The following is a 23,114-nucleotide window of genomic DNA, read 5'->3' as shown; positions in this document are numbered from 1 at the left end:
ACACGAAGAGGACTAGAGCTGGCCAGGGAGGCTGACGGGTGGCATGTTTGACCTCAAATGAGGGTGACTCGAGGACTCCCCTGGAGGTGTTTGGCCATATTATAAGCCATTAGTTCCTTGGAACCGCTGATCTGACTCCATGGGAGTAAAATGAGGAATACATTTCTCTCTTTGTGGCAGAGCACATGGCCATTTGGGAACTGCACTGGAATTATTGACATTCTCTCTAAATCTCCCTTCTCTCTTCCCAAAGCTTTGGAATCAGGGCTCCTGGCATTATAAAGATTGGATGCTGCTATAAATTTAAAAAGTGATCTGTTTGTAATTATTCCTAAAACATGCTTAAAAGAAACATTAGAAATTAGTATGTTTGAAGTATAACTTTCAGTATATTGAAGCATAGAAGAGCACTTCAAATGAATATTTTACTTATTTATGGCTTAATGGCATTATCATGGCTTATGTATAATAAAAATTGTTTGGTTTTTGAAATTTTAATATGCCTTTGAGTACTGCTAACTGGGAACTGCAAAGTAAGATGGACTGGCAAGAATATAAGAATACATTACTCAATGTTTCCTAAACTGCATTACATGGAACAAGTTAATCATGATGTTCCTTAGTGAAGTGGGAAGACTGCTTCTGTAATCCCTCCTCCTGGTTATATTCACAATGCATATTCATATAATAAAAGCTCTAAAAATTGTTAAAATAAAGAAACCTCTTTAATCTTTGGTCAGTATTTGCCATAGAAATCTCACCCCCCCACCCTCCAAAGATTCAATGACATCACCTTCTGCATGACACAGTTTGGTCACTGCTACTCTAATATATTTCTTACTTTATCACAATCAGCTATACTGGTAAAGCATTCAAGGGTATGAGGTGAGCTGTTAACTTTGTGACAATGCCTCTCCCCATATGCCAAAAATAGATAAGGAAAATTAAGTGTCTGGTCATGATCCCAGGTGGGTGTGCTCTTGCTTCTAAGCTTAATTATGAGAGGTAAGAAACCAGGAGATTTTGGTTCTAATTCCTTCTACTACCAAATGGACTCTGTGTGTCTTCAGGAAGTCCCATATGGATTTCCTCAAAGGTAACTGGAGCAGAGCTTAACCTGATCAAGAGGATACAGAGGAACTGGGTCCAGATCTTCCAGCAATAAAACTTGAAATGTGAGTCTGGATGTTGTGCCACTTACCACCTTTTCTTGCCTGGATCCAAGAAACAAACAAAAAACTTTTCAAGGGTGGGGAAGAGATGTTTAAGGATAAAGAATAACTTATAAACCACTATATGATGAGAAGATAAGTGTATTCAGGATGAAATTTATTTGTAACTTCAAAGTAGAGAAGGAGTGAGAGATAAAGAAACCACGAAAAGTCACAAAGACCAGGGAAAGGCTCATGTGCTTCCGGGGTACTAATTTTGATACACTAGAAGGTATATTGGCTCTTTCAGGCTTTAAGGATGCCCATTTAAGTCACCATAGTCAATTTATTTAATGGTAACCTTTAGATGTGAAAAAAAATGCCTTCTCAAAATGTGGCTATTACCCAGGGGAAACAGTATATTTGTCTGATAAAACAGAATGAAATTTATGTCCCTGCACACAAGATACAAACAAACAACTTCAAGTTAAAACAGGTTATGATTAACTGCCATAAGGGCAATTTAAAAAATAATGAACCACATAAAATTACAAGTTGTACTTGAACAAAAGGCTTTAGCTATAAAATGAAACACACAGAAAAACACCTGAAAGAATTTTTATTACAGCACGCACATTCAAAATGTATGACTTTTCAAAAACAGACCTTACACTAAGGTCTCATACCACCTCATACCACCCCCAAAACAAATGATTTCTTTAACCAAAATAGGACAAACAGTAGTTTGAGGTTCTGTTCAAGTATGTGATTGAAAATAGCAATGAGATATTTCCAAAGCACACATAGAGGTTATCAAGAACAATTTTAAGAATTTATAGCTGACATTAAAAATACCTGGCAAGCTTTGAACAGGAAAAATTCTTTCAGCGAAATCATGAAACAGCAGAGTGGCTAAAGCATTAAGTAACTGTTGCTCAGTGGAAGACAAGCAGATTAGTTATGACCAGTAGTTGATAATTAAGTGTTCGCAAAGATTCAATTCTCTGACTGAAATGCATTTCACTCTATTTCACATTATTATAAAAGGCATGTGTGCATGCAAATGTGTTAACACATTTCTAAGTCCATTCTTACTCTACCTTGTAAATTCAGATATGATATAAAACTTTCTAAATATTGAAAAACAGAAAATAATAAGCGATAGCATTAGTTATGGGTGGAAAAATGGCAGAACCCAGCATATAAAGATGGGCCTCAAAGGCTGGAAATTTAGGTGTCAGATTAGTCCTTGAGACCTCATTTTTGATCATAAAAATGGTAGGAAAGAGGAAACGGTGGGGTTATCCTAATAGTTGCAAGCCTTTCTTAAAAGGCAATGGACCAGAATGATATTGAATATAGAGTAAATGGATTTAGAATCCAATTCAGTCCAGTGTGTTTTTGATCTTCACTACAATTTTTCATAATGTGGACCAACAATATGAGGTATCAAAGAATGAAATATTCACTGCAAATAAGGGGAGGTTCATTCATGCATTTTTATTTATTTATTTTTCCTTAATTTTTTAATTAAAAAAATTTTTTAAAATATCTTTATTGATTTCAGAGAGAGGACAGGAGAGGGAGAGAGAGAGATAGAAACATCAATGATGAGAGAGTCATTGATCGAGCCCGAAACCCAGGCACGTGCCCTGACCGGGAATCGAACCCCGATCACCTGTATCCTAGGTCAATGCTCAACCACTAAGCCATGCCCAGCCGGGCTAATTAAAAATTTTTAATGTTGACATTATTGCAGGTATCCCCCCTCCTTTTGCCTACCTCCACCCAATCCCGCCTCCCCCTCCCTTGGCCTTCACCACACTCCTGTCTGTGTCTATGGGGTATGTGTATATGCTTTTTAGCTAATACCTTCACCTTCTTTATCCAGTCACCTCACCCTCTCCCCTCAGGCACCTGCCAGTTTGTTCCATGCTTCTATGTCTCTGGATCTATTTTGTTCATCAATTTATTTTGTTCATTAGATTGCACATATTAGTAAGATCGTATGGTATTTGTCTTCCTCTGACTGGTTTATTCTGCTTAGTATAATACTCTCCAGGTCCATTAAAGCTGTCACAAAGGGTAAGAGTTCCTTCTTTTTTATAGCTGCATAGTATTTCATGGTGTAAATGTACCACAGCTTTTTTATCCACTCATCTATTGATGGGCACTTAGGCTATTTCCAGATCTTAGCTATTGTAAATTGTGCTACTATGAACACAGAGGTGCATATATTCTTTCTGATTGGTATTTTAAAGGTAACATACTTGTAGGGTGTTTAGAATTTTAAAAAGATATAGGAAATAAAAATATTGGTGGGGACACCTTGTGAAGTAATTGAAACACACGTACATTGCTGGTAGAGGTATAAAACAGTTCAGTCTCTGTGGAAAACAGTTTGGTGGGTCATCAAAAAGCAAAACAAAGAGTTACTATATGAGCCAGCAATTTTACTTCTACATATATACCCAAAAGAACAAATTCACAGATGCTCAAACAAGACCTTGTTCACTAATGTTCATTAGGTGGAGACAACCCTAATATCCACCAACAGATGAATGAATAAACAAAATATGGTATATCCACAGAATGGAACATTATTCAGGCACACAAAGAAATTAAGTACACCAAAAAGGTGATGGGTTCGATTCCCTCTCAGGGCACACACCTAGGTTGCGGGTTCAATCCCAGGTTGGGGAACATATGAGAGGCAACTGGTCAGTGTTTCTCTCTCACATTGATGTATGTTTCTCTCTCTCTCTCCCCCCCCACACTGCTCCCTCTCTCTCAAATCAATAAAACATAGCCTTGGGTGAGGATTTTAAAAAAGAGAGAGAAGCTATACACAAAGGTCACATATTCTATGATTCCATTTACATGCAGATTGCCAGAAGATGGGGGAGGGGAAAGAGGTATGGAATTTTCTTTTTGGGTGATGAAAATGTTATGGAATGTGATAGTGTTGGTAGTTTCAGAATCAACGGAATTGCTTACTTTAAAATAGGTAATTTTATCTTATGTAAAATTAATTAAAAACTAACACCCTTGCCTTATAACAGGTCACAAGTCAAAATTGTTAATATGGTTGATACATCCATTCAACCAAAGTATTTGTTGAGCCCCTACTATGTGCAAGACACTGGAAATAAAGTGATGAATAAACAACAGACACAGTTCCTGCCTTTGAAGAGTTCAGAGTAGTGGAGAGACCAGACACTACACAAATACTTAAACAAATCTGTTAAGTGACAAGAATGGTGGCAGCACAGTATTGCGAGTGGTGACCCAGTCAGGACCACACAACAATCACATACAACACAACACAAACCTGACCATATTGCTCCTCCTGTCCCCATATTAATGGTTTCTCACTGAATCTTCAAACTGAAAATTAAATCCTTAAGGTCTTGCCAAATCAGGTCTCTTCCTTCTACTCCGACCTAGTCTTGTAAGACTCACACATTCTTGCTTTCTCTGTTACAGCCCATCTGCCTCCTTTCCAAGCAAAGTGAGCCCCAGGCCCTTTCGTGCCCCAGGGCTTCTACTCCATTGCTTCCCCCCACATAGAAAACTCTTCCCTCTCTTCTTTACCTTTTTGTTATCACCCTTCAGATATCTCAACTATCATTTTCTCAATAAAGCCTTCCCTGATGGCAACTCAAATAAAGAGAGACTAATAACTTGTCCTCCACAATCTGTCTGCTACAGGGAATTTACCAGAAGCCATGCAAAGCAAGAAGAAAATCTCAATACAGCTTTTCAAAAAGCCGTAACTCCAAGTGTCCCCAAAATTCTCCTCCAACATTCTTCTCAACATTTACCCAAAGAAATCCTTTGTGAATCCCTTGACTTTGCAGAAAGTGGTTTTTTTTAACCTTCTGATTTGTTCGGTAAAAACAAGGCAGTGATTATGATAATTACTCTTTATAGTCTACTGACACTTCAGCTCATTAAACATAATTTAATGTGACTAGCTATTGTAATGCCTGTTAATTGATTTACACACAAGACAATTTTTTTCCCAAGCAGTATTTAGATTCATAATTTTCAGATGATTAAAGAGTTGATTTGAAAGGGTGATTATGGTCATTTCTATTATTTTTTAAAAAATCAGAAATCAGGCGAGGAATATAATCCTCAATGTAATATTATTTCTGTGAAGGAAATCAGATTAGACTTATATTTCTTTGACTTCCATGAACGTAACCTGCCATAATGCACAAGGACAAGTTGTAAAAGGTTTTTAGGAGAGCCAATCACACAGCCAGTGTGCACTATGGAACAGAAGCTAGGACAAAGAGCAACATAATTCAAATCAGCCAGCCATGCACTGTTCTCTTTTCAAGTCCACCTCACTTAATAATCATAAACTGGGGCACGGTATTTTTCACAGCATTGATTTCTCTGCAAGCAGAGCCGAGAGAAATATCACTGAACTACAGAAAGTCCCACCCAAAAAGACTCTGTTAAAGCTGTGAAGGACATTTATACACTGTAACATTATCCTTGTGCTCTTTGGAAGTGACAATAAGTTGCATTTAAAAATAAGATCTCAATGATTACCAGATGTTATTTATTTGTACATATATTTGACAAAATAATTAGTAACAAAGCTTACACAAAGGGTTTACTATTAAATGGGTAAACAATAGCATGTAATCAGCACTGCTATTTCTTGGATCATAGCTTCTAGTCTTAAATAACACTACTGGAGTACAGGTAAGAGGGTATGGAATTTAAAACCTAAAACACAGCCCTGGCTGGGTATCTCTGTTGGTTAGAGCATTGCCCCAATATACTAAGGTTGTGGGTTCGATCTCCAGTCACAGATGTTTCTCTCTCTCTCTCTCTCTCTCTCTCTCTCTCTCTCTCTCTCTCTCTCTCTCTCTCCCTCCCTCCCTCTCCCTCTCTCAAAATCAATAAATAAAAATAAGAAAAAGCCTGAAACACAGAATCTAGATACCCTACTCCAAGTAGAAAACAAGACTAGTGTTTTCCCCATTAAGTTTTCACCTGTACCCCTAAATGTTTATAAATACAAAATGCCAGTTCATGACATGTCTAAACCCTGCTAAGATCAAACAGTTCCTTCTATTTGATCACAGCAAACACCTCCTCCTATGAAAGAATTTCCTAAAGGGTAATAAGGTTAGGGCTAGGGAAGGAGGGCTGCGGGTTGAAATGCTGTCAGTACAATGGGCTGGGAAAGAAAGAGACTGTATTTGTTCAAATGAAACTCCAAATGAGGTTAACATTCAACATTCAAGAGCAGCACAGCTCTAAGGAAAACCTCTCCTTTCACCAATATTCAACAACATGAAAGTGAATTTTCTCCCTTCAGCTTTTGCTATTCCTGCACTGAGACTACAATGGAACTTTTGTAGAAAAACAACTCAAACACATAACAAGTGATATGTTTCAATCACAAAATTGCAACTTGTTAAAATTGTAAGCCTCCCTGACAGCAGAAAAGACACAAAAAATTAGGTTTTAAAAGTATTTTACACACACACCATCTTGCTCTGGAGTTAACAAATAATGGAACCTAGTAGATGATTTTTTAAAAAAAGTTATTTACCTAGGGAAAATCTTTCTTCCTAGTTTCCCTAGTTAACTGGGTTCCTGGGAATGGGAAACCTCAGGTTATAGCTCAAAAAAGATGAGCTCATGGCTCTCTAGGCCCCCAAATATCTTGCCTAGCCCAGGGTGCATGGGCAGGTTTTAAATTCCATACTTTATACCTTCCCCCTGCCACACTGCCAACCAGTAACTCTCCCCCCTTCTTTCACTCTTTCACCTTTTGCCATGGTGGGAGGTCATCAGCCAGCAAGCAGGGACACCTAGCTCCTTTTTTCTGGACTCTTACCTCACTGACTAGGGTTACACCCCAGTTCCTAAACTACAGTTCCTGAGATACAATCTCACTGGATTGAAGGGAAGACCACAAAGAGGACTTAAGTGAAGGAAGTATATAAACACATTTGCAGCACATTGCTAAGAAAACATGAAATAGGAAGAAAAAATAAGGGTTGCTGAAATGCAGAGGCTGACTACAGCCAGATAGAGCTGGTCTAGGAAGATTTCCAGATTACTGCATGTCCGTGCCTCAGGTAATTTGGGCCTCTTCTAATCAAGAGTGTGATCAAAATCATTTCTAAGTCTATTGTGTATTGCTTCAAAACTCGAATTTGGATAAAATGACAAGAGAATTTCATTTCCAGTCATATACTGTGCTTGGTTTTGGGACTTCTCTAACACGGCCTGACCTTTCCTAACCATTCTAACTGCATTTTTTACTAGTAGTCCCCAGCAAGAGGGCTCTGCTCTCACCAAACTGGTCTCCTTCCTCAAGTATCTCGTTTATTCCAAACTGCTGCTCTCCTGGACTGGAATCTCCTGCATTAGTCTCCCTAAAAGTAAACTGAAGGTTCAGCTATGCTAAATTAAGCAACCTAATTAAGAGACCCTGTAACATATGGAGGGGTGTAGATGCATAAAATTGGCAAACCTTAAGAGATCGGTTTCCCTCTCAAGGTGATTAGCCAGTGATTCTTGGAGGTCTGGGTCGTATTCTCTTAATAGGTATTTTGGATTTGCTTCCTCTGTAAGGACAAGCAACACCTATGTGTAAGCAGATGAAGAATTCTGTAGATGGACAAAGTGACAAAAGAGTACAGGGAAACAGATATGGCTCACTCATTTGACTAAACCAGCCTAGCCCCCAAATCAGAGTATTGTTTAGAGCCGTTTGAGGTCACCAAGAATCATCAAGCTATAATGTGACACAGAAATATTATTTGATCAAGGCCAGAGTCTCAATGTTTAACTGTCTCATAAATATCTTCTAATGGTGGTATTTTTAATGCTAAAAAAATCAAAGGCATTCTGATATTTGCTATTCTAATTACCTTTTTTCAGAGAACCTGGCAATTAGCGGGTTGTTTCAAAGTGGCCATAAAAGAGATGGCAAGGAAGAGGAGCACATTGGCTGAATGTGGGGGTTCTGGAGACAGATGTCTGGGTTCAAATCCTGATTATGCTACTTACTAAGAGACCATTGGCAAATTACTTAACCACGTCATATTTCAGTTTCTCTATCTGTACAAATAAGGATGATCATGGTAATAAGGCAATTGTGAGACAGTGCCTTCATATAGTAAATACCCAAACAATGTTAGTCACTGTTTTATACATATAGCACAGGGAAATAGCAATTTCCTTCGCTGCCTCTAATCGGTTGCTTCCACCATAGATTAAAAATAACTGTGTAAAAAAATGTAATCCTAACACAAGTGAAATACATCTACAGGGTTATCACACTTGAAATACAGTGGCATGAATTAAATCAATGTGAACATATTTGTAACTAGAATAAAAAGAGAGACACAATCTTTGTGAAATGGAAGCAGAGAGAAAGGAAGTATGCTTACAAAATCACAACGATTCATGAGTATTTCTTTAAATGAACTGTGTCACACTGATCAGATAAGAGTTCTTACTGAGCATTTGAACATAAGACAGAATAGTACACACTGTGACTTTACTCAGACTTCAATGGGGCTAGAAGACCTAGAGTTCATTCAAAATGCTTGCAAAAAAGAAACTAAAGCCAACTTCAAAAGGCCCAGGGCTGGAATCAAGAGAGTATCAGAGAGTGGAGGGCTCTGAGTAAAGAACTAAGTTGGAAGAAGAAACAAACAGCATGTGTAATCAAATGTACACATCTACGAACTAGCCCATGGCTCCATAACACCTGCAATGAATAAATACCCAACCCCCCGCCCCCAGCTTCTATAGTGAAAGCAGGACTTGGGCTCTGAAGGTGACCCTAAAATAAAATACTATAAAGAAACTCCTTTATTCATCCCTAAGAATAAACATCTTAAATTTGTAAAAAATAAATAAATTATAACTATGTGAGATGATGTGTTAACTAACCTTACTGTGGTAATCATTTCTCAATATATACATATTTCAAAGTATTATGCTGCACAGTCTAGACTTATATAATGTTATATGTCAATTATATCTCAATATAGATGAAAAAATTTAAAAAATGTAAAAGTAACACAAATAAGTATAACATAACTAAGGATTTGGGCTACACTTCTAAAACAACTTGCTCACTGTTATAGTTTGTATTTTGCATGAAGCAGACTCACAGTAGTTAAGAATCAGGTTTTGGGGGAGAAAGCACATAACCTAGAACTCTAGTCAGGCTCAGACCTAGACAGCATTTGAGAAGGGAAAGGATTAATGGGGGCAATTGCCAGGTACTCCTGTGGCACTCGGAGCTATTCACATGGTATTTAATGAAGATGTCTTTACAAAAAAATTTGAGAACTTAAAAATCAATTACAATCAACTGCCCATTCTCATCCTAACCCTCACACTGCTCTGTGCCTCTTCTCTCCACCACAGTCATGACTCACTATTCCCCTTCCCTTCCTCGCTCCTAACTCACTGATTAAACCATGACCTGTAGAACCTGCTGTCCTTGCTAATCAAACTATATATATATCCTTAACATCAGAAAACATTCCCTATAAATACTTGCCTTCCCTGAGACTTGGCTCTCTTCTGAAGACTCTTCTTCAGAGGGGGTAGGAGTCAACTTCCTCTTGCTTGCCCACAGCCCATTACTCTAATTTCTGACAAATACTGCAGCCTTAAATGTATTACCAGAAGGCAGACACACTCAATCCTCACATGAACAGTAAAAAGGAGAATATCTTTAGCAGACAGATGAATGACCTCCTCTTACACACAAAATTTTACACAATGCATGCGTCTAGTTACATAAAGAATGAAACCAACTTATAAAATCAGTAATGTAAATGACAATTATCAACCTCATATATGCCACAAATGAAAGAAACTGCTTAACAGAAGAAAATGTAAAAGGCTTTTTAAAAACAGAATTTCATTAGACTTTTAATGACTAATTAGAGAAAGTATTTCCATGCTCCTCCAGGTAGAGAGATGCAGCAAGAGTAAAACTGCAATTGGTGCCAGCTTTCCTTGCCCAGTGACTGCAAAGCACTAATGAGTTATTTCCAATCTAATTTACTGTTTAAGGACTTGGGATAGACCAAGAAAGAAAAAGAAAACAGATATGTAGGACATAAGTGATATGAGAAAAGAACAGCCACTAAAGAAAAGCATCAGTATTCAATTTTATGAAACTGAATTCTTTCAAATGTCTTGTTTCTGGCTCCTCCCTCTCAGATATACTACACCTAATTTGAGGTTCAGTATATAATATGTGTTACTTCAAAATAAGTCATATTCAGATCCCACAGCTCCTAATAACCATAAAACTATCATTGGTTTAAAAGGCAGCTCTTTATTTCCATCTTGAGAAGGGAGAACTCTTATCCTGACTCTGTTCAACTCAACAATCATCTATAGAGCACTTACTATGCCCTACTCTCTATGTTGAACACTGGGGACCAGAGAGGAAGACAATATTCCTTTCCCTTACAGTTAAGTAGGGGAGGAGATGTGCATCTAAATGAGGCAGAATATCAGACTATGATAAAGAGTACAGCCTGGATGTAACAAGAATGTTCTGTTTTTTAGACCAAGTATCCCAAATATTTGTTCTAGAAAACATGGTGAGTCCAGCTGCAAAAAACACATGAATCATGGGAGAAAGCAATTAGTTTATAAGGAAATGGAGAGGGTAAAGGATAAATCTGAGAAACATGAACATATTCCTTCATTCGCTACTTCATTAATTAAGTACCTACTATATGCCAGGCTCAAAAGATACAAAGAAGGTGAGCACAATAAACAAACATTGATATTGCATAATGAGTAGAGATAATAATGGTAATAATGGTTAACATGTATTGAAGATTTACCATGTGCCAGGTATTGTTCAAAGCATTTCATATGTATTAACTCATTTACTCCTTATAACAACTCTATGAAGCAGGTAGCTATTAGTTTCCCCATTTATGGATGAGGAAACTGAAGCACAAAGAGATTATCTGACTTATCCTAGGTCAGGTGGCTAGGAAGGAACAGAGCCAAGGTTTGCAGGTCGACAGACTCACAATCTGCATCCTTAATCCCAATACTACACTGTCTTAAGCAAATGTATAAATCAAGATTATGTAATCCTGTTGAATAATCCCCACAGCAACGCTAAGAAGTAGGTTTTATCACCCCAATTTAGAGAGGCAGAAATTGAGGGACAAAGAGGATTACTAAATCTTCACAGTCTTCCAGTTACGTAGCAGAGGCAGAATACAAAACCAAACCAACCATAAATCTCCTCATGTATTACAACTGTCAGCCCTAACCACACTGGGAAAGTAAACCACTATGTATACAGTTCTTCCAGAGCAGCAGTATCATACTGAAAACATACTAAGTTTTTAAAATGCCTTGGCACATGGTACCTTGGGGAGTAACTGCTGCAGCACCTTGTCTGCATTAAACAGAATCTGGTAATTCCTGAGGACCAGCAATACACAGGGCACCTTGTTTTGTTTGTTTTGATAAGAACACAAACCCCCTGGAGGAGAAGGCAAACAGGACATAGGATTGGCATGACAATTTTGTTGGCAATATAGTTGGAGCTGCTGTTATACTGTGTGCTGCATAGCGACTTGTTCAGGAAGAACTCTGTTACTTGTGGACTTTAATTTCAATGTGGCTTTATCTATTAATTCTACCACTTAAGAGAACATATTTGTTTTCATCATTCCTGAGAAGCATATAAAATAGCCCTCATCAGGGCCACACAGCAGGCCCAGGTGTGCAATTACTAAGAAGCTTTATTCAAATGTACACGACTGACAACACACACAAATACTGCTTCAGAGTTAGAAGAGAAGCTAGAACAATTCAATTAATGGAAAATGCAACATTTCCAAAAAATGTTGAAACCATAAGAAAAAAAAATCCCCTAAAGTAATTTTAAAGAAAAAGTATTAGTAAAAAAAAAGCATTTAAGAATAATTGAAACATGTAATCGTGTTAAGGATTCTCTATACATCTAAAACATTTTTGTAGTTTATATTACTTAAAATGAATCACAGTGTATGTGTGATAAAAATATTAAAGTATAGTTTTACAGTTAATTTTTAATTTGCTTGCTGAATATATTTTCCAGTATATTTTTCAGACTTAACTTGTTACAAATGGAGCTACAAATTTCTCAACTTTAAGAAATCCAAAGTTGCTTTTACTTTGTGCCAATTTTTGAAAAGTAGCAAAAACTTGCCAATTATCAGCATTCAAGATGAACAATGGTGTAATTTCTTTTTCAAGTGTGTGGCAGATACAGATAGTGGGGGTCAAAAAGACCTCGGATCAAAACCCTGGACCTGGCCCGGCCGGGCGTGGCTCAGCGGTTGAGCATCGACCTAGGATCCAGGCGATCGGGGTTCGATTCCCGGTCAGGGCACATGCCCGGGTTGCGGGCTTGATCAATGACTCTCTCATCATTGATGTTTCTATCTCTCTCTCCCTCTCCTTTCCTCTCTCTGAAATCAATAAAGATATATTAAAACACACACACACACAAAAAAAAAACCTGGACCTGCCACTTACTAGCAAGGTCTGTCATAGTTGGCAAGTTACTTAACCACTCTGTGCCCCAGTTTCCGTATTTGTAAATTGGAGCCATACTATATTCCTAAAACCAGGGTGGGGAATGTCCAGACTGTCAAAGCAACCACAGGCAGGACTCAAAATTCAATACATCTAGGAGCTTTTATCATAGCTCATTTTTAAGTTGATAATTTTGTATGACCCGCGAATGATGTTATATCCAAATGGCCCTTTTCTACTTATTCTGAGCTTTTTAAATAAACAGAATAATACACTATGTGGTCTTTTCTGTCTCAATTCTATCACTTAGCATGTTTTCAAGGTCCGTCCATATTGTAGGATGTATCAGTGCTTCATTCCTTTCTATGATCATACAAAAAATTCCACTGAATGGATATACCACATTTTGTTTACGTATGCATTCATCAGTTGGTGGACATCTAAGTTGTTTTCACCATTTTGCTATATGAATAATGCTGCTATAAACATTTGTGTATAAACATTTTTTGTGTGCAAACACGTTTTCATTTCTCTTCGGTATATAACTAGGAATGAAATTGCTAGGTAATAAGGTAATTTCATAATTAACTTTTTGAGGAACCAGCAAACTGTTTTCCACATGGTGGCACACTTTACATTCCCACTAACAAAGTATGAGGGTTCTGATTTATCTACATCCTCCCCATTTTTTAAAAGTCAATCTGAATGTGCGTGAAATGGTATCTCACTGCAGTTTTGACTGGCATTTCCTGAACAACTAATTGTGTCGAGCACCTTTTCATGTGCTTACTGGCCAGTTGTACATCTTTAGAGAAATGTCTATTAAAATCCTTTGTCCCTTTTTCAGTTCAGTTGTCTTTTTATTGGTGAATACACACTGTTCTGGAGCCTTCACTCTGATGCTACCTATGGGACCTTGGACAAGTCTTTAATCTTTCTCTAATCAGCTACCTCATCTATAAATTGGGAATACTGAGAGTACCTATCCCATAGTGTTATGAGGATTAAATAAGATAATGTTGGTGATCATTAAATGGTAACTATTATTGTTCAAAATAGTATTTACACACATTTTTAGATATACAGAGGTGGGCAAAAGTAGGTTTACAGTTAATGCAATAATTATACAATAATACAATAATAAATAAATAAATAGGAATACAGGAATAAACTGTTTCACATACTAACAACAGTGAATCTACTTTTGCCCCATCACATATGTTCAAGTATATGTGATGGTAGGTTTCATTCTTACGGTTCCAAAAGCTGTGTTTACACTGGTTTTATTTTAAAATTATGAACTATCAAAAAGAACTATAAATTGGAAAACTTTAGATATCATTACTCTAATTTCTAAAAACAGCTGTGTGTTTCTACAAATAAGAGTAATAAAATGTAAAAGGATGCTGGTTAACACCACTGTTTATAACAGTAAAACAATTAACTACATAACTCAAATATCCATCAGGGTGGCACCGTTTAACTTAATGGGCTACTGTACAACTGATAAAACACCAGTAGCTCAAAATGTACCAATATGAAATCACCTCTAACATACTTTAAGTGAAAAAGCAATTTGAAGACTCTTATGCAATCTGATTCTAACTGTATATATTTATTTATTTTAATCCTCACCTGAGGATATGTTTTTATTGATTTTAGAGAGAGGGGAAGGGAGGGAGAGAGGGAGGGAGGGAGGGAGGGAGGGAGGGAGGGAGGGAGGGAGGGAGGGAGACAGACAGACAGACAGACAGACATCGATCAGCTGCCTCCGGTACTCACCTTGACTGGGGGTCAAACCTGCAACCTAGGTATGTGCCTTAACTGGGAACTGAACCCACGACCTTTTGGTCTATGGGACGACACTCCAACCAACTGAACCACCTGGCCAGGAACTAATTGTATATTTTAAAAAAGAGGGGGTGTGTGTGTCCTCACACAGACATAAAAACAATCTGAATACGCAGATAAGTTTAACGGGTTCCCTCTGGAGAATAGGGCTGCAAATGAAGCAGGAATGTCAACTTTTTTATATTTTCTGGAGTTAAAAATATTTAACCACATACAATACTTTTCAAATTAAAAAAATACTGATTACTAATTGTCAATCAAATTTTTCTCAATCATATCTATCCTTAGTTACATAAAACACCAGTTAAAGAGAGACAGACCCTGAATTAAAAGAAATCACTCCTACTGATTTCGGGATTAGATAAAAACTAATCTAAATTTTAAGTTATTATCAAGTACACTTCAGACCCCGTTTGGCTGACACAACTTGAGTATTTTAAGACAACCCAAGGAATTAAAATACAGGAGTGCTATTTTTAAATAGCTAAAAATGAATTTTAACTACAAGAACTTTGAGAACAGCAGCAGCATTTGAAATAGTCTACATCAAGCTTACCCTTGATCAGATTCTCCAAGATACCAGGTAAAAGTCCAATCTCATAACAGCTCCTATGAGCTACCAAACACTTTTTCCCCCTGTGAGTTTTCTACGGCTCTACTGTACTGTCATCTAATATACTCTAGAATAATTGTAAAAGAAACTTTGATTTTCAGGATTTCCCCAGAAAGACAAGAAAAAGAGAATGGGTGGGGGATCTCTATCTTCAAATGCTTAAATTAAAGTAGTATACCTGTATTACCACACAATTCACTTTTCTAAGTATTAGTAACCTGTGGGCAATTCACTTAAAAAAACTGATGGGAGGAAAAAGTGAAGTGAGGCTTCAGTGAAAAAGTGGGGTTTCAGCTTTCATAATCAGCACTTTTAGTACATAATGCTTTGCTTTGTACAGAGCATCCCAAAATATACAATCTCATTATTTAAAAGTTACTGAGTATAATGGATTTTTAGTCTGATGCAGCAATTTGCATGAATTCATGTGACTGAAACAGTGTTTATTTTCCAAAGAAACTGCCCTCCCTAGAGTAAAGGAAACGCCCAACTATAAGGCCTGTTTTTCCTTTCAGTGAAGCTTTCTTATCTGTAAGTTGCAGAATATAAATCTACTTGTTTTATATAGTGGTGAGGGCCCCAAGTGCTTTAAGAGATGCAATACCCCATTCTTAAAGGCAGTCTAAATTCTACTTTAATTGTCTTTGACTTTATGTTTCAACACTGAGTATATATTTCTAAACCCTGGTTTGATTTGTAATATTTTTATCTAAAAAAAAATCAATAGCAAAGCTGGTGGCTATGGAGATTAATGGTATACTCTTAACATAAATGTTGATTGACTTTATCATAGAGACAGAAAGAGTTGCAGTTGATAGCAATTAGGGAAAAGGGGAGAATGGCGAATTATTATTTAATGGGTAGAGTTTCAGTTTTGCAAGATGAAAAAAATTCTGGAAATGGATGGTGGCGAAAGCTCACAACAGTGTGGATGCACTTAATGCCACAGAACCATACACTTAAAAGTACTGTAGTTAAGATGGCAAATTTTTCTTTGTATTTTAGCAAAATTAAAAATAACTAACAAAAAAAAATGGCTTGTTTCAGAAACTTTTTTGTTTTAAGTTGACTGGCTCCAAAGACAGTGCAGTAGTGGGTTAGAGTACCTCCAAAGAGTCTTGAACAAAGGATAACTATGATTCCAATTTCTTGCATCTGAGGTCCATTATGAACAGAAATAGAGTACAGACAGGAGAGCTTACCTGGATAAACTTCCTGCTCTGCTCCTAACTAGTTTTGTGATTTGGGCAAGTCATTTAAACTCTCTAACCCTGTTTCCTTATCTGTAAAATACAGAAAATAAACAGTACCTATCTTCACCAGGTTTTTCAGAGGACTTAGTGAGATTATACCTGTTAGAGTACACATCACACGCAATAATCCCAAACTAGTACTAGCAACCACATGAATATACAAAGTTGATTTTCCCAAACTAAACAGAGATGCATTTGTTCCCCTTTGGCAAAGGTGTAAAAGAGGACAGTGGATGTGTGTGGCTGTATATCAATACTCAATGCTGATTCCAACCTCAAAGGATCTGTGAGAGTAGTCTAGGAGATAAATGTGTGTAAAGCAATTTAAACAGCCCTTAGCATTTGCTAAGAGAACTAAAAATCTTAGCTGCTGTTATTTTTGTTAGTTTTAAGAAACAGTTACATGCAATAAGGTTTTCCACAAGCAAACATTCTTGATGAACCTTGGTAATTTGCTGAAATGAAAAGTTGATTTTAAAAACCAAAATGCAGCCCTAGCTGGTTTGGCTCAGTGTTTAAAGTGTCGGCCCTTGAACTGAAGTGTCTTGGGTTCAATTCCAGTCAAGGGCATGTACCTTGGTTGCAGGCTTGATCCCTGTGCCGGAGGCAACCAATTGATGTGTCTCTCTCTCATTGATGTTTCTCTCTGTCTCTCCTCCTCCCTTTCACTCTCTCTAAAAAAAATCAATAGGGTGAGGATTAACAAAAAATAAAAATTAAAAACTAAAACGCACTAAGAAAGTTCTTAATAACAGACAAGAAACACTTGCCTATCTAAGCCATATGCATGACTCAACTGGTACTAAGGGGCATGAGGCTCCTTAGTACAAAGAAAAACTACAATTTCTGCCCTGGAGAAGCTGACATACTAATAAGGGGAAAAGGCAAACACTGACACTGCCATAGGCACACGTGAGACCAGACATGCATCTGTGTTCCTCTGTGCCCACTTACCAGCAATAATTCCCTAAATGGCTGTGGCTCCATTGCTGCTGTTTCAGACCCAATTCCTCCAAAGTCCCTGGTCTAAGTTTCTGTAAGCTCCATGGTCTGTATGTGGGAACTATTAGAGGATTCCTGTACTGGTGTTCTTCCATTTAATTGCTTCTTTAATTGTTTATACTTAGATTTCCTTTTAGCATCTCAAAGGGAAGTTAAGAAATAACAATTAACGTTAATGACCAATATAATTTTAAAAGACACAATTTACCACCTTGCCAGGCACAAGGCAAACAACAGCCATAAGCTAAATAATACATGTGGCTGAGAAGAGATATGCCAATACAAGAGCAATCTCCTTATTTGTGGTTCACTGAGAGCCATTAACCAACCCACCACGCATCAGCCACAAGAAATACACACCTAATGTCAATACAGCTAGACAGAGCCCTGAACAGAAGCAGTTTGGGGAAAGAAGAACTTAATTGATTAGAGCACAGTGAGACAATGGATAACATACTTCCACAAATGAACCATGCTCCACAGGTGTTTTGCAAAAATCCACTGTTTGCAACTGAGAACACATTAACTTTCTTAATAAGTAATAACACAGAATGGTAAGGAGAGCATGAGTTTGATATTTCCAGTCAGACTGTGTGTTTGAACCCTAGCTTTATTCCTTTTAGGCTATATGACCTTAACTTGTTTACTTCTCTAAGTTTCAGTGCCCTAACCTGTAAAATGGAAATATAGTGAGGAGTTAGTAAATACACAGACAGGGCTTAGCACAGCGTCTGGCACTCAATAACTAATAGTAAATTAAATACTAAATATGTTAGTTACTGACAGAAAATAAAATTTAAAAAAACTTTGTATAAAATAGGAAGGAATACTTAAGGAAAAGCAAGCTTGATCACATGATCAAGTATATTACCTGTGTCAATTCTAAATAAATTTTTAAAAACAGATTTAAAGATCAATTACATAGATTCATTCATTCAACAAACATTTACTGAGCACCTACTATGCATTAAGCAATCTATTAGGTACCAAAAACAATTATAAATCCTAATAAAAGAACATGTGTAAAATGCTGTAATCGGTACAAAACACAGGGATGGGAGGAATTCATTCAGTCCCACATATGTTAGGGAGAGGAGATCCAGGACAGCTTCAAAGCCCAAATGACATTTGAGTTGGAAAGACAGGCAACTCCAGAAAGCAGGAGCAAGTGCCTGGAGGTATTTGGAAGCCTGTGCATAATCCAGTATGACAAGCGACTGGAATATTAGGGAGAGTAGTCACAGAAAGGAGGCTGCAAAGGTAGGCCTGAGAAAACCTGTGAGGGAATTTAAGCATTCCCTAGGCTGTAGCATAGAGGTAACCAGATATGGCAAGACTGATGTTTTCATGTGATAAAGAAATGCAAGGAAATAACTACTTTAAAACTCAGAATAATAGTTATTTGGGAAGGAGGGAGGGTTTATGACTAGGACAGGGCACCTGAAGGGACTTCTGGGGTGGCGACGTTATATTTCTTGATCTGGATGAAGATTTTGAGTATGTTTGCCTTGTAATATTGTATTAAGCTACACATCTGATTGTTGGATTTTTTTTAACCCGTGTCATTTTATAATTTTTTAAAAGCTTAGAAAGAAAAAAAAGGCACCCTCTTGTGATACTGTATAGTCAGAAGGGGGCAGAGAGGGAACTAGAAAGTTATTGCCTCTAGTTGCAAGATGATGAGGGCCAGCTCCAGGGCAAGGGCAGTGGAGTGAGGAAGAAATAAAGACATTTGATAAACACCTTGAGAGTTGACTGTCAGAGGTGTAGAGAAGACACAGAGAGTGAGTTCAGATTTGAACATACCGAGTATGAATTACCTTTGGGAGTTCAAATACTACTCCTTCCCTTTTAATTTATGGCTTTCCTTTGCCTTGTACACAACTATCAGTAGTAATATTCAACTCCGTATCAGTCATGATTCAATTCATGCTTTTGGTTTTCAAATGGAGAAGTGAGACAGGAGTAGCTTTTGATGTAATGTCAAGACTTGGGGGGAAAAGGAGGAAAATGGTTAAAAGACGTATGTAAACACACGTGAAAGAGAATCTCTTTGGTGAAATTAATGACAGTTAGTAGTAAAAGACAGAAATAAATGGATAGTCTTCTCAAGTGTACTATTCCACTAAAATGTAAGAAATGACATGGAAGGCAAGAGTAGTAGGGTCAAAGAGTCTCGCGATCTGATAAACAGAAACATCAAGGGAGAGCAACACGTCATGTACCCTTCTTATTTCACATGTCTTTCCTAAGTTAGGGACTTTCTTAAGTTAGGTACTGTAAGCTAAAGAATAATTATAATAGAAATTTGAAGGTGAGAGAGATGGATCAATGAGAAAGAAAAGGTATTCCATACCAGGTCAGAGCACAGTGGAGAAGGACATGATTTTGCTTATGTATATGCCAAAATGAACTATCTTCACTTGAGAGAACAGATGGATATCAGCAACTATGTATGTTTGAATAATTACAGAAATGAGCCATAGCAGCCAATGTCCTTAGAGTCCCATTCTGCTTTATCATAGAACAGACACTCACCAAATGCATGAAGAACCAACTTTGATAATACTTACCTAGAAATATTTAGATTTTACCCTCAGACCCATTTCCACTGCATAATAATAAAACTTAGCTACCATTTATTGAACAAATACTTTATGCCAGGCATAGTCTAAGCCCTCAGCATGCATTACCTGGTTGAATCCTCACAGCAAAGTCATGATGCCTTTTTTCAGCCGCATACTACAAATGAAACTTTCATCCCTTCAAGTCTTAACTCTGGAGAAACAAGACATGAAGAAGACTGCATAGGACAGACTTGGGCCTGAGCAAAACAAAGAGACTGCCTCATAAACGGTCCAACCCAAGTCACCAAGGTATAACATTACATAGAGATCAGGGTCTAAATCTCCCATTGCTGATAAAGCGTTATTTTGTCTTATCCTCAGTGTGTCTATCTCATCTAAAAACATGTGGCAGTGGTTGGTGGTTGGCAGTGATTTGGGATCCTGGCCAGCTCTCTGTTTCTTTCCATAAAAATATGACCAACATCTGGCAGAGTCAGCAAATGTCAAGATGAATGGGTCTCCACTAATTTATACATTATAAACTGGATTGTCAAATTCCATTACAGAATTACAGTTCAGCTGCACTTAATGCTGAACACATATGAACCATTAACTGGAACTTTGACATCTCTTTGCTGTATGGAAATTTCTATTCTGGTAGTAGTTGTATGAGATTTGATCTTTATCGCTTTTCCTGGCAGCAGTAAAATTCCATTTCCATGAACTCTGTTTCCTTTCAGGAAAGAAGTCTCTCAGGAAATACTCAAAACATTTTTTTTCTCAACAAAGTTCTTAAATAGGAATCATTTTCAACAGCCAGGAAGACACTCCTTCCCCTCCTGTTTTGCATCATACTACTTTCCCTAAAATGACAGTTTGGGGGCAAGATATACTTATTTGAAAAAAAGAAAAAAACAGACAGTACTTCGTTCATTCTGTCTCCCCTATGGCTTTGCTCAAGCAGTTCATTCTGCCTCAACTATCTTCTCCCTTCTATCTGCTTGTTCATGTCCTACCAACTCATTCATTCATTCAACAAATATTTCCTGAGCACCTACTAGTTTTTTCAGTCCTATAATAGGTGGTAGGGGTTCAAGTATGTGTATTAGAAATTAATCAGGCATGGATTAGAGGATCATCATTGTAGGCATGCTGAGAATTTCCTTCAAGGAAAAGTTTTCCAGAAGAGGATACATTTAAAGGACAGCCCTTTAAGGACAAGTAGGAGGAATTAAACGATAGAGAAAAGGCATTTATGAAGGCTTAGAAGACGGCCAACTACAAGGAGCACAAATGAGCTGCTGCCTCAGAAATCCATCCTCATGTCTGTACTGAAGCCATACTTCCAATGTACTGTACCTACCTGATCAATGCCTGTGTACAGGAGGAACAGGACTCCACTGACTACTGACTTTGGACTTCCCAAAGGCTTTTTAAAACCTTTCTTCAACTGCTCATTAGCCTAGAAACATTCTGCCTAAACTACGACTCTCTACCTCCTCTTCACTAGGGGTCAGACTTGTATCATGGAATGGTATACCTACCCTTCTGAGCTCCCTCCCCACTGTCTCTCACACAAGCAGTTTCCCTTAATAAAATCCTTGCCAGTTTAATTCTAAATTTCTTTTTCAGAGGACCCAGACTAACACAGAATTCTAGACAGAGGACTCAGCATGAGTAAATACCCAGAGGCATGAAAATCATGAGGTGAACTGAGCACCCCAACGAGTGAGTGGTCATTTGATGATGGCCTGCTGCCCTTTCTCAGACTCAGTTTTTTTTTTCTTTCTCATTGCTATTCCCCTGACTTGACTGATGAAACACAGAAACTCATGGGTCCTACTTATGATAACCAAAATAACCTTATTGAAAACAGCAGTCATTACCTCCAAACAGCCTGAAGTAGTTTGTGTCAGTTAGAGAAGAGTCACAATGACTCAGAAACTGTCAGATCAGATCAGCACGAGCTAAGGAAATAAAGCTACCAACTGATGGTTGGTTACTCACGTAAAATGAAAATGGCATCTCCAGTTCTCTGGGCTAAGACAACCACTTCCAGACCTCCCACCCCCAACACACTACTTAAGCCCAAACCATTCGGCAGTACTTCTTAAGTCTTCCAAATTTGCAGACTGAATTAGTATATTGGTATTGTTTTGACTTAGGAAGGAAATGGGTTAAAAGTAGAGAAAACTAAGTCTATATAAAAAGGAACATAACCTAGGTTATTTTGGCAAAAGAAGTAAACAAACTGCAGAAATCATTCTAAATCACATTTGGCATTTTCCAAACCCAAATTAATTATTTCCAGTTATAAAGTACATTTAATGATAGGAATCCAATAACGATGACAGATAGTAATGGACACCACAATACTGAGCACATTCTAGTATAAGGCACTTTACATATATTATCTGTATTCCTCATAACAACTCATGTTAGTATTCCACATTTCAAATTTGTAAAAAATGAGCCTCAGTGAGACAAATGTGCCACGAATGAAGTAAATGCCAGAGGTAAGATCCAAACCAAGATATCGAAAAGCCCAGATTTTTAAATGGCAATGAAAGTTGGTAGAGCATCTCTCCCTTTCCTAATCTCAATCTCTTTCCCACCCTCTCTGTATCTGTCTATGTCACTCTCCCTCCCTCCCACACACATGCATGCAGTGGTTTCCAGAGAAAGGCAATAATACAGTGTAGTGGGTTGATCATGGGGCTTAAGTTCTGACCCTGCACTTAAGTTCTGACCCTGCCATTTACTAAATAAAAAACTTCAGTGGTACAAATTACTTGATGGACCTCAATTCCTCATTATATTTGATTAATTTAAATAAACATACACTGTCTAGTACATAGACACTTGCTATATTTGTTGCCTTTCCCCTCGATCTCTTTTGGTAGCCTGAAGACCAAATGAACATGAAGCAAAAGCACTCTACCTGTATTGTATAAGCAAGGTAAGCACTTTCCTTAAAAGAGATAGAAATAGTTATAGTGACCTATAAAATACATATAGCTAAGGGACTATAAACAACTTTGTGGCATCTAACCATGATTTTTATAAAGAACCCTCAAAACACACACAGTTGGTCAAAATCATTAATCAT

At 37.5% G+C, this 23,114-nt stretch overlaps 1 protein-coding gene and 1 non-coding gene across 9 annotated transcripts in view; one reads left to right on the top strand and one right to left on the bottom strand.

The window, feature by feature from the left end:
* ATP11C (ATPase phospholipid transporting 11C (ATP11C blood group)) overlaps positions 1-23,114 on the bottom strand; it is a 142,349-nt gene that overhangs the window by 95,294 nt on the left and 23,941 nt on the right. The window lies entirely within an intron of this gene.
* On the top strand, positions 22,949-23,068 carry LOC148090387 (U6atac minor spliceosomal RNA). Its single transcript, XR_015713787.1, has one exon. It is a non-coding gene; the product is annotated as a U6atac minor spliceosomal RNA (small nuclear RNA).

Source organism: Miniopterus natalensis, chromosome X (genome assembly GCF_054644295.1).
Source record: "Miniopterus natalensis isolate mMinNat1 chromosome X, mMinNat1.hap1, whole genome shotgun sequence".
Classification (NCBI taxonomy): domain Eukaryota; kingdom Metazoa; phylum Chordata; class Mammalia; order Chiroptera; family Miniopteridae; genus Miniopterus; species Miniopterus natalensis.
Note: the sequence above shows the minus strand (reverse complement) of the source record. Positions and strands in the feature narration are given on the sequence as shown.